Source organism: Gorilla gorilla, chromosome 2 (assembly GCF_029281585.2).
Source record: "Gorilla gorilla gorilla isolate KB3781 chromosome 2, NHGRI_mGorGor1-v2.1_pri, whole genome shotgun sequence".
Taxonomy (NCBI): Eukaryota; Metazoa; Chordata; class Mammalia; order Primates; family Hominidae; genus Gorilla; species Gorilla gorilla.
Genome location: NC_086017.1, coordinates 98,096,505 through 98,109,308, shown reverse-complemented (window position 1 = coordinate 98,109,308; position 12,804 = coordinate 98,096,505).

Sequence of the window (12,804 nt, the reverse complement as noted above, 5' to 3'; positions counted from 1 at the left end):
CGTTTGATTTTTGTCTCATTTAACTTTATTATATTTCCTCTTCAGATTCTATTCCCTTTCATATCTAGTCCCTTCTCCCCAGGATATATTCTAGGAGATTTTTTGTATCTTTAAAAAACTCATAATATTTCTTTTGTATTCACTTGTTTTTAATTTACACAAATGATATTCCACTAGGGTTTTCTTGTTTGTTTTGTTTGTTTGTTTTTACTTAACAGCATGTTTTCAAGATCTACCCATTGGCTTTGATTACGTCTAATTCATTATTTTTGACTACTTCATAACATTCTGCAACATGCGTCATCACATTTAACCTATCTCCTATCTAGGTGACAAACAACTAAGATGTCTTCAAGTCCTCACTTTCATAAGTAATAATGTGAGAAACTTGTATCTGTTCCTTTATGGGCCTGTATAAGATTGTCTCTGGGCATTTTACCTAGAAGAGGTTCTAAGTCATCAATATTTATATGTCCATCTTATATGTCTTCCCAAAGAACCTGGTTTTGTTTTGTTGATTTTCAAAAATTTTTTATTTTGTTTTGTTGCTGTTCTCTATTTTATGATGTCTCTATCTTTTTTATTTCTGTCCTTTCTAGCTTCTTGAACCCTTAGCTCATTTATTTTTAATTGTTCCAGTTCTCCGATGTATTCAAAACTATACTGTTTCCATTAAGCATTACTTGAGTAATGTTCCATAGATTTGATGTATAATACCAAGTATACCATAAGTTCCCCTCCACTTTTTTTTTTGTTACCCAAAGGGTCATTTAGTAGTATGCTATTTAAAATCTCCAAACATATGGGATTATTAAAGGCATTCTTTTATGTTTAGTTCTATAGATGAGCTGGCTTAATATGTTGGAATGAGCTAAAAATGAACTGCTGCTCTACTATAGACCTACTCAGGTGTGGCCCTGAAAAACAATGATGAAGGAAAATCCTCCAGGCCTGGGGTTCAAGCAGCACACTACGTCGGCACCTTTGTGGATAGAAAAGTGGTCTGAAAGAAGACTATACATAATATTTTGGAAAATGCCATGTAGGTTGTCTGGTGGGTCAGGAACTCAGAATAAGATTGGAAGATCAGATTCAAAAAAGACTGGGGAAGAATCTTGTAGATACATCTTTGGGATGAGCATAAAATAAAGCGAAGGATTCAAACAATCAAGTGTACAGAATAACTCATCTAAGTTAGCTAGCCTCCATTACCTTGGCCATGCCAATGTCCACAATGGACCCACGAAGAGTGGTCATGATGGTGGAGATGGAGGCTAAACATGGGCTCAACAGTACAGATTCCTCCTACCAACATTAATCTAACTACTGCAGCTATTGATTACATGAAATCTGCCAGCAGCAGAAACTGATGCTGAGTCCTCAAATAGAGATCAACTTTGTGGCAAGTTGGTTGCATTGGGCCGCTTTATGTCAAAGGAGGGATGAAAATAGCAGGTGACCAGGATCCACTGGTCCTACCATATACCACATTACCCTAATCTGTAAGTCTGATAGTGAAACAGAATTGTTCCCTGGACCCCTTCACAGGACTTGCAAAGGGGTTGGCTTGTTTACTCAGCCCACACTGCTCAACCCCTCGTGGAATGGGGAGCACACAGATGAGCAGGTGCAGGGCCTGGGACGAGTGCTTTTAGGTGCCGGCAGGAGCAGAACTCTGTGTGGCCCTGCGGCAGCATCTAGGGGGATATCCATGACCCCTGGATATATGCCAGAGGGCATGTGCTACAATGCTCTTTTAGCTTTGCCATCCACAGATGGCTTAAGTGTTTAACAACTCAGTTTGACAGCCCTCTGTATCCCGAGCTCTTGTTGGGCATCCAGGAAGAATCAGGACACATGAACAAATTGAAGACGGTAAGTGTGGGGGATTTTATTGCTGATGAAAGTGGCTCTCAGCAGGATGGAGAACTGGAAAGGGGATGGAGTGGGAAGGTGGTCCTCCCCTGGAATTCAACCATTACCAGCTGAACTCTTCTCTAATGTATAGCCGTTAAGCTGTCCCTATGAAGACAAGGTGCTTCTTGCTGATGTCATGCTGCTTCTTCTCTGTTTCTCTGCCAATCTGCTGCTTTGCTAGTGGGGCCTGGGGGGTTTTATGAGTACAAGATGGGGGGCTGGGGTGAGCCCACGTGGTTTTGGAAAAGGCAACATTTGGGTGGGAAAACAGGAATGCATGTTCTCACTTTGGGCCATGGGTCCAGGCTTGAGGGTGGGGCTTTGCTAGGCACCCCCCCCCTTTCTGCCTAGTGTTTCCCTGCCTCTTGTCTGTTTCAACAAAATGGCCTCTTAACAATAAGGCTTGTGGATGACATTGTGGCTTTTGAGTGCTGTTTTTTAGGATATGATATATATTTTGAACCAATGGCCATTATATATCCTATCACTGTGACAGCTAGAACATACGGTTTCAGGAATCAAAGGATAGAAGTAGGAGTTGGTCTTATTATTACTCACAATGCACCACTTTGGAGGTTTGTGCTTTCATCTGCAAAACTTGTGTTATACTGGACTAAAAGGGATCAGTAACGTTATACTAAATTTGAAGCTCTGGCAGCCACTGGCTATTTTTGGCTCCTTAGGCCAATAGGCCAGCAAACAAAGACCGGAATTACCATGCAGAAGGTGTAATTGATCCTTAATGTCGTGGAGAGATAAAGTTACTACTACTTAATGGCAGCAAGGAGAATTATGCCTTGAATTTAGGGGACTCACCAGGTTCCTCTAGGTGCTTCTATGTCTAATGATCACAGTGAACAGGCAATTGCAGAAACCATGAACTGATTAGAGAACAACAAAAAGGGGATCAGATCCCTCAGGGATGTGGGTCTGAGTTTCATTAAAGTGAAGCAACTTAGACTAGAAGTGCTGGCCAAGGTTGAGTGAAATGTAAAATATCTGCTAAAAAGGTAAGATGATGAACAGCTGTCATAGCCTCAGGCCAACTGCAGCAGCAGAGGCTGCAGTTTGTCCCATTGGCCTCCTATTGTTAGTATTTAATTTCATTTTATTTTAAAATTGTGACTAGCCACTACATTGAAGAATAGTGACTAGACGGAGGGAATTTAGTTCAAAGCATGAGTGAATCTGTGCAGTACAGTGGGTACAGTAGAGCAGTTACAGCCATATCCCCTATGCAATTATGTTTCCCATACATGCCAATAACTTCTTTACTTGAGGTACCTGCATCCCTTAGTCAGAGGGTTTCCTGGGTGGAGGGTGCTTGCCCTCTGTAATCTCCAGGGAGTTACTGTCCACGAGCACAGCTTTTAAACAATGAGGAGTAGAAATTGGTCTTCTCCTGGAGTTTGGCCGTCCAGAAGCCAATCTCCACCTTTCTTGCCCCTTGAATGGAACAACTCTGAGGCAAATTCTACATCTACTGGAGGGGCCCAGTGAGACCTAATCCAATTTCACCAAGTGGTAACCTGCTTGTTAAGGTATCCTGAATTCAGATTCGTTTTCTGTTATTCTCTATTTCACTTCTGCAGTCCTGTATTGGTGCTTTTTGAGATCATCACACGCATGCAAAAATTTGCACTAAAATCCTTGGCTCAGGGTCTGATTCTGGGAAAATCCAGCCTAACACAATATGGATATGTTCTCTTCCAAGATCTGTATCTTTGCCCACTTTTAACTCCCACCAATCATTCTATCATCCTTCAACTACATTGACATTATTATTAGTTTAATCCCAGAATCCTTATGATACAAACAGGGGTCAGGGAAATACTGGGTGGAAGAGGACGGTTCCCTGACAAAGGCCCCACCCTCAAGCCTGGAAACCCAAGGACCTAAATGGGAACAGGCATTCCTGTTTTTGTGCCCCAAAGCTCTCTTTTGGCCTGCCACCCCCCACTATCCTGTACACATAAACACTATAAACCACAGGCACCATGAGCAGATGAGCAGACAACCAGACAAACAGAAGAGCAGAAGAGTGGCAGAATGGCACGGCAGAGAAGGAGAGAAGAGAAGGAGTGCCTGAATATCAAGAGGAGTTTGGCTGGGGATGGTCAGAGGGGAGATCAGCTGCTGGACGGCCAAACTCCAGGGGAAGATCACCTTCCCACTCCATCCCCTTTCCAGCTCCCTATCCATCCCATTGAGAGCCACCTCCATTACCCAGTAAAATCCCTGCATTCACCATCCTTCACGTCCATGTGTAACCTTTTTCTTCCTGGATGCCAGACAAGAACCTGTGTACCAAGAGGGCACTAAGCTGGTTAACACTTAAGCTGTCTGTGGATGGCAGAGCTAAAAGAGCACAGTAGCACACCCATGGGGGCTTTGAGAGTCACAGGCACACATCCCTAGACATCACTGTCGGGCCAAAGCCCAAAAGCACATACCCTGGCTCCTGCACCTGCCCGTCTATGTGCTCTCCCTCCCATGAAAGCTTTGAGCAGTGGCAGTGGCCAAACAGATGAGCCACATCCTTGTCACATGTCCTGTGAGGAGGGTTAGAGAACTCTCCCATTTCACTTATTGATGCATTGTTTTCATTTCTTTCTGTTTTTATTGTTTTTTTTCTATTTTTGATAGTGGTTAAATAAAAAGTGTTATTATTTCCAAAAGTGTTTTCAATAATGGTTTTAGTTTTAGTTGATAAAATTTCTGAGACTTCGTATGCTTGAGAACATCTTCAACTTACCTTACATTTAGATGATTATCTAGACATAAAATCCTAATTTAAAGTTTCTTCAGCACTTAAAAAATACTGATTTGTTTTCCCCTTGCTTCTGCTGTTGCTGTTGAGAAGCCTTATGTCATTTTAATTCTTTCTCCATTGTATATGGTCTTGTTGCATTTTCTTGGAAACTTTTCTTGTATATAATTTACTTTCACAGTAAGTGCAAGATCAAATTGTCCACATGACATATTGCTAAGATAGTATATGTTACATTTGGCATTCAAAAGCTATGTTATCATTATGGGGAAAGAAAACTTCAAGGGCCACTATAATTTGAATAGGAAATGTGACAGTCACGGAGGTGTATTAGATCTTTCCTCGAGAGAGCCTGCCACAAAGAGTGTAGTGAGCTGACAGCCTCCAACTCTCTCCAGTCAGCTCCCTGGAGACACTAAGCACATCAGGGGTGCTAGATAACTAAACAAAGCAGCGATATTAGGGCATGGCAATTTCCTCTTAATCTGAAACTCCTCTGTTAGGAATCTGTGCACTAGAGCTCCCCATTGGGCTCACTGAGATTTTCTGCACCACAAAGATTTTCTACACCACAGTGTGAGGCGCTTCCCCCTCTATCTTTCTTCCTTATGGCTTTTCTTTCTCAGGTGTCGGACTTGCATGGTGGACTGTAGGCTATCTCTGCCTACTCTTTCTCCCCCTACTCCTTATCTTGCACAAGTGCATTATACCTCTTGAATTTCTGACTACATCTTAGTGTCTGCTTCCGGGGGACCAGGACTAACAAGAATAAATGAGTGTATGTTGTGTATTTAAGTGGAAAGCCCAGCCCAGAGAACTTGCAATCTGATAATTTTCCACATGATGCCATGAAGTTGTACCAACATCATCCAGCATCCTCTACTTTTCCTATTCTTGGCCCCATCAGGGCTTGCCGTGAAATGAATTTGGGGCTATCAAAAATAGATATGTTTTTATTATAGATTATTTTTACTATAGCCTTTGCTGGATTGACATGACACATTTTATATTTATAGTATGACAAGAATGCAAATGCTTACCATTATCTCTTTAAGCCATTCTCAATTTACCAAACCGACTAATGTTACCACAGTAGATTACAACTTGGATATACATTTGATGGTACTGATTACATTGTTCCTGTTTACTTTCTTGGCTTTAAAAAATCTGTGAGTGGTTTCTGACTCAGAGTTAACATTTTCTACCTTTAGTGTGTTATGCTTTACAAAACACTAAAATTTAAGAATTTAGACATCAATAATTCAGAATATTTTTGTAAATTCTACAAGCAAGTTCATAAAGACAGAATAATTCATGTTCAAAACATAAATGTTTTTACTCATTTAAAATATGTTTATAGATATATAATAGTTACACAAATTTATGGGGTATATGTGATATTTTGATACAAGCATGTAATGTGTAATGATCAAGTCAGGGTAACTGGGATACCTCAAACAATTATCATTCTTTTATGTTGAAAACATTAAAGTTCTTCTAGCTATTTCAAAATATACAATACACTTCTTAACTATAATTTTCCTATTGTACTATTGAATACTAGAACTTATTCCTTTTATCTAATGGTATTTTTTCAAACATTAACCAACTTCTCTTTCTCCTCCCCTACTCCCACTTACCTTTACAGCCTCTGGTAATTACCATTATTATCTTCTACCTCCATGGGATCAACTTTTCTATTTCTCACATATGAGTGAGAACATGTGGTAATTGGTATTTCTGTGCCTGTCTTATTTCATGTAACACAATGACCTCCAGTTCCATCCAGTTGCTGCAAATGACAGGATTTCATTCTTTTTTATGGCTGAATACTAGTTCATTGTGTATATGTACCCCATTTTCTTTATCCTATCATCTGTTGATGGAAATGTAGGTTGATTCCATATCTTGGCTATTGTAAATAGTGCTGCAATAAACACAAGAGTGCAGATGTCTCTTTGATACACTGATTTCCTTGTCGTGGTAGTGGGGGTGGTATATATCCAGCAGTGAGATTGCTGGATTGTATGGTAGGCCTATTGCTAGTTTTGTGAGGATTTCCATACCGTTTTCCATACTAGTTGTACTATTTTACATTCTTACCAATAGTGTATACATTTTCCTTTTTCTTTACATCCTTGCCAGTATTTATTATTTTTTGTCTTTTTGGTAATAGCCATTTTAACTGGGTAAGATGATACCTAATTGTGGTTTTGATTTTCACGTCCCTGATAATTATTGATGTTGAGCATCTTTTTGTATACCTGTTGGCCATTTGTATGTCTTCTTTTGAGAGATGTTTATTCAGATCCTTTGCCCATTTTTAAAGTGGATTTTTGTTTTTTGCTATTGAGTTGTTTGAGTTCCTTATATATTCTGGTTACTAGTCTCTTGTCAGATGAATAGTTTGCAAATATTTTCTCTCATTCTGTAGGATGTATATTCGCTTTTTAAAATTGTTTCTTTTGCTGTGCAGAAGCATTTTAGCTTCATGTAATATCATTTGTCTATTTTTGTTTTTATTGCCTATGCTGTAGAGTTCTTACCTCCAAAATCTTTGCCCAGATCAAAGTTCTGCAGCATTTACTCTGTGTTTTCTCCTAGTAGTTTCATAGTTTCAGGTTTTACATTTCAGTCTTTAATCCAGTTTGCGTTGATTTTTGTATATAGTGAAAGATGGGGATGTAGTTTCATTCTTCCGCATTAGGATGTCCAGTTTTCCCATGCCATTTATTAAAGAGAGTGTCCTTCTCCCAGTGTGTGTTCTAGTCATCTATGTCAAGAATGAACTGGCTGTAAGTGTGTGGATTTGTTTCTAGGTTCTCTCTTCTGTTCCATTGGTTGATGTCTGTTCTTAGGCCAGTAGTATGCTGTTCTGGTTACTATACCTTTGTAGTGTAATTTGAAATTAGGTAGTGTGATACCTCCAGTTTTATTCTTTTTTTTGCTTAGGATTACTTTAGCCATTTGTGTTTCTTTTTGGTTTCATGTAAATTTTAGAATTGTTTTGTTCTGTTTCTGTGTAAAATGTCATTTATATTTTGATAGAAATTTTATTGAATCTGTAGATTGCTTTAGATAGTGATATGGTTTGGTTGTGTCCCTACTCAAATCTCATTCTTGAACTGCAGTTCCCATCATACCCACATGTTGTGGGAGGGACTCAGTGGGAGCTCATTGAATCATGGGGACAGCTACCCCCATGCCGTTCTTGTGACAGTAAATGAATTCTCATGATATATCATGGTTTTATAAGGGGTTTTTCCCCCTTTGCTCAGCATTCATTCTCTCTCCTGCTGCCCTGTGAAGAGGTGCCTTCCGCCATGATTGTGAGTTTACTGAGGCTTCCACAGCCATGGGGAACTGTGAGTCAATTAAACTCTTTCTTTTATAAATTACCCAGTCTCAGGTATTTCTTCATAGCAGTGTGAGAATTAATACAGGTAGTATAGACATTTTAACAATATTAATTATTCTAATCCATGAGAATGAGATATTGTGTTAGTCTTTTCTTGCATTGCTATTGTGAAAGGAAAATCTTGGGGCCCCAAAATTACTAAGCTAAGGGAAAAGTCAAGCTGGAAACTGCTCAGGACAAACCTGCCTCCCATTCTATTAAAAGTCATCCCTCTGCTCACTGAGATAGAGGCATATTCTGATTGCCTCCTTTGGAAAGGTTTATCAGAAACTGAAAGAATGCAACCATTTGTCTCTCACCTACCTGTGACCTGGAAGCCCCCTCCCTGCTTTGAGTTGGTCCCACCTCTCTGGACGAAACCAATGCACTTCTTACCTATATTGATTGATGTCTCATGTCTCCCTAAAATGTATAAAACCAGGCTGTGCCCTGACCACCTTGGGCACATGTTGTCAGAACCTCCTGAGGCTGTGTCATGGGTTCCTGTCCTTAGCTTTGGCAAACAAACCTTAGCTTTGGCAAACAAACCTCCTAAAATGATTGAGACTTGTCTCATCATTTTTCTTGATTGACACTATAAAGAAATACCTGAGATTGGGTAAGAAAAGAAGTTTAATTGGCTCATGCTTCTGCAGACTGTACAAGCTTGGCACTGGCATCTGTTCAGCTTCTGGGGAGGCCTCAAGGAGCTTTTACTCATGGCAGAAGGTGAAATGGGAGCAAGAATGACACATAGTGAAAGCAGGTGCAAGGTGGGGGAAGTGGCACTTTGAAAAAAATCAGATCTTGCAAGAACTCACTATTGAGAGGACAGCACCAATAGGAAGGTGCTAAATCACTCCTGAGAAATCTGCCTCCATGATACAATCACCTCCCACCAGGCACCACCTCCAACACCAGGGATTACAAGTCATCATGAGATTTACAGGAGACACATGTCCAAACTATTGCAGATATCTGTTCTATTTTTTTGGTCTCTTCACTCTCTTTCATCAGTCTTTTGTTGATTTCTTTGTAGAGATATTTCATGTCTTGGTTAAATTTATTCCTAGGCATTTTATTATTATTTTTTTTTGGTAGCTGTTGTAAATGGAATTTCTTGATTTCCCTTTCAGATGATGTTTGTATGTTGGTTTTATATCCTGCAATTTAAATAAATTGGCTGATCAGCTCTAAGAGTAGTTTGGTGGAGTCTTTTGGTTTTCCTAAATATAAGATCTTGTCATCTGCAAACAAGGATAATTTGACTTCTTTCTTTTCAATGTGGATGCACTTAATTTTTTTCTATTGTATAATTGCTCTGGTTAGAACATTTAGTGTTATGCTGAATAAAAGTGGTGAAAGTGGGCATCCTTGTCTTGTTCCAGGTCTTAGCGGATAAGATTTCAATTTTTCCCCCTTCAAAATGGTATTAGCTGTGGGCTTGTCATATATGGCCTTTATTGTGTTAAGATATGTTCCTTCTATACCCAAATTGTTGAGGGTTTTTATCATATAGAGAACTGGTTTTTTAAACCCTTTGTATTTGGAAACATTCTTTATACAATTTCAATGTTTGTTTATTAATTCTAATTTATAAACTGTTTATTTTTAAAATTTACTTTTAAGCCAGGTGCGGTGGCTTACACCTGTAATCCCAGCACTTTGGGATGCCGAGGCGGGCGGATCACCTGAGGTCTGGAGTTCAAGACCAGCCTGACCAACATTGAGAAACCCCGTCTCTACAAAAAATAGAAAATTATCTGGATGTGGTGGCACATGCCTGTAATCCCAGCTACTTGGGAGGCTGAGGTAGGAGAATAGCTTGAACCTGGGAGGCAGAGGTTGTGGTGATCTGAGATCAGTCCATTGTACTCTAGCCTGGGCAACAAGAGTGAAACTCCATCTCAAAAAATAAATAAATAAACAAATAAATAAAAATTTCTTTTAATTGATTAATGGTAATTATGTATATTTATAGGATGCAATGTGATCTTTTGATCTATGTATACATTATAGAAACATTAACACATCCACCACCTGACCAACTTAGCATTTTTTTGTGGTGAGAAAGTTAAATATCTATTCTTTCAGCAATTTTGAAGTATACAATACATTATTATTAACTGTGCTCACCATATAGTGCAACAGATTACTAAAACTTATTTCTTCAGTCTAACTGAAACTTTGTAGCTTTTGTTTACCATCTTCCTTTTCCCGATCTCTCCTTTCTCCTAGTCTCTGTTTCCATGCGATCATCTTTCTTAGATTCATCATGTAATTAAGATTATATAGTATTTGTCTTTTTGTGCCTAGCTTTTTTCACTTTGCATAGTGTCCTCCAGTTTCATTCAATATGTGTATTTTTATATTAAAGCATACTGATTCAGTAAAGCATAAAGGACCTCCCTGGCTACACTTTTTAAATTTAGCTGTGGTAATATTTTTTTCTTTTTTTGAGATGGAGTCTCGCTCTACCACCCAGGCTGGAGTGCAGTGGTGTGATCTTGGCTCACTGCAACCTCTGCCTCCCAGGTTCAAGCAATTCTCGTGTCTTAGCCTCCGAAGTAGCTGGGATTACAGGAGTGTGCCATCATGCCCAGCTAATTTTTGTATTTTTAGTAGAGATGGGGTTTCACCATGTTGGCCAGGCTGGTTTCAAACTCCTGACCTCAAGCGATCTGCCCACCTCAGCCTCCCAAAGTGCTGGGATTACAGGCATGAGCCACCATGCCCGGCCTTAGCTGTGGTAATTTGGATTTGATAAAATATCAAATAATTTATAGCTACTCCCCTATCCCAATCAATTCAAATCATTTATGTTTATAATAGATTATATTTATTTAGTTTGAAGGCTTTCTCCAATTACAAGTGATCATCCTGCGAATTTGAAAACTAAGATATTTTATGAAAAACGTGGTTTATAGTGATGTGATTATGATTATTTACCTATCAATTTTTATTTATATATTTATATGCATGCTGCCTTTTTCACTCTGTGGTTAGCCTTAAATGTCTGGCACCAGTGTACTTATGTAAAATAGACTACTGTGGAAATGCTTTTCAGAGTTCAGCAGATTTTACGTGTCCACAAAAACCACAGAGCTACTAGGTGTCACATAACAGCTATACTGAAGCAAACTTTTGTTCAAAGCCACACTTACTTTTGCTGCAGTGAAGTGCATTCTTACTATATGTACTCCAAAAATTTTCAAGGCTTTTCCTGCAAGAAAAATATTCTATATTATACCATCTTCTTGTTATGTGTGTGTGTGTGTGTGTGTGTGTCTCAGTCATCTTAAATTCATTTGAAATTCTTTGAGTGCAAGGTCTGATATTTTTGTTTTCAATTTGCATTTTAATACTCCATAACACTTAGAAGTTAAATAATATATGGCTTACAAGCATACCTGTTAAAAGTTAAAAATAGGAGCAAAAATGAGTACTTTTCAAACAATTTAAAAATTATTAGTTATTATTAGTGATTAAATCTCTTGGTGCTATGTAATAACTTCAGCCTAAATTTAACTCTTTCTTCATATTCTTTTTTTTTTTTTTTGAGACAGAGTATCACCCTGTCGCCCAGCCTGGAGTGGAGTGCAGTGGCGCCATCTCGGCTCACTGCAACATCTGCCTCCCAGGTTCAAGCGATTCTCATGCCTCAGCCTCCTGAGTAGCTAGGACTAAAGGTGTGCACCACCTCACCTGTCTAATTTTTGTATTTTTAATAGTGACAAGGTTTCACTATGTTGGCCAGGCTGGTCTCAAACTCCTGACCGCAGGTGATCCACCTACTTTGGCCTCCCAAAATGCTCTGTTTACAGGTGTGAGCCACCACACCTGGTATTCTTTGTAATCCTTTCTCTCTCTCTTTCCTTCCTTCCTTTCTTTCCTTCCTTCCTTTCTTTCCTTCCTTCTTTAACTTTTGGTATTGGCTGCACTTTCAAACAATAAATACAGATATTAATGAAAAGGTCCTTTCAATCTAAGAATTATGAATATGCTGGGTGAGTCTAGATCTTCTAGTCTTTCCACAGTGATCACATTTGTAGTCATGGTGGAATTTTCCTGACCTTGGTAAGCTTACTCAAATATGAGGATGAAATCTCTAACTTTGGCTAGTTACCACTCTGCTTTTTCTATCCATATGCTATGTCATTAACTCTCTTCAGTCTCTTTTTCCCCCAAATGCGGGGTGAAAATTCAAAGGTGATATCAACCATACAGGCACATTCTGGGGAAAGTGGTAGCAAGGATGTCAGTCCATGACCTCAGTCTTTTTCAGGCTCATTACAAAGACATTGGGAGGAGGTGTTAAGGTGTTAGTGGGCCTTTTTATAAAGACTTGTGTGGAAATACTAGTAGCTTGGGTTTCAGTTTGCAGTAGTTCCTGTAATATTGTTTCAATATAATACTCTATTAAATAAAAACATTTCTCAGATATCTATAAATCTGTTCATCCTTCTATAATCATTTATCAAGCTTTACAATATTTGTCCCAGAACTTTGCTAGGCTACAAGCTAAGGAAACAGGAAAAAATATGTATGGCTTTTGATGTCAAGGAGCTAAGAGGTTTGGAGAAGATGAAAATGAAAACAAGAACCATAGAGAAAATACGTGTTCAAAATAATACAGGATAATACAGCAAGAGAAGAAGTTGAATGCTAATCTGGAGTGGAGAAAACTAAGAGAAATTTTAGGAAAGAGGTATTACCTGAG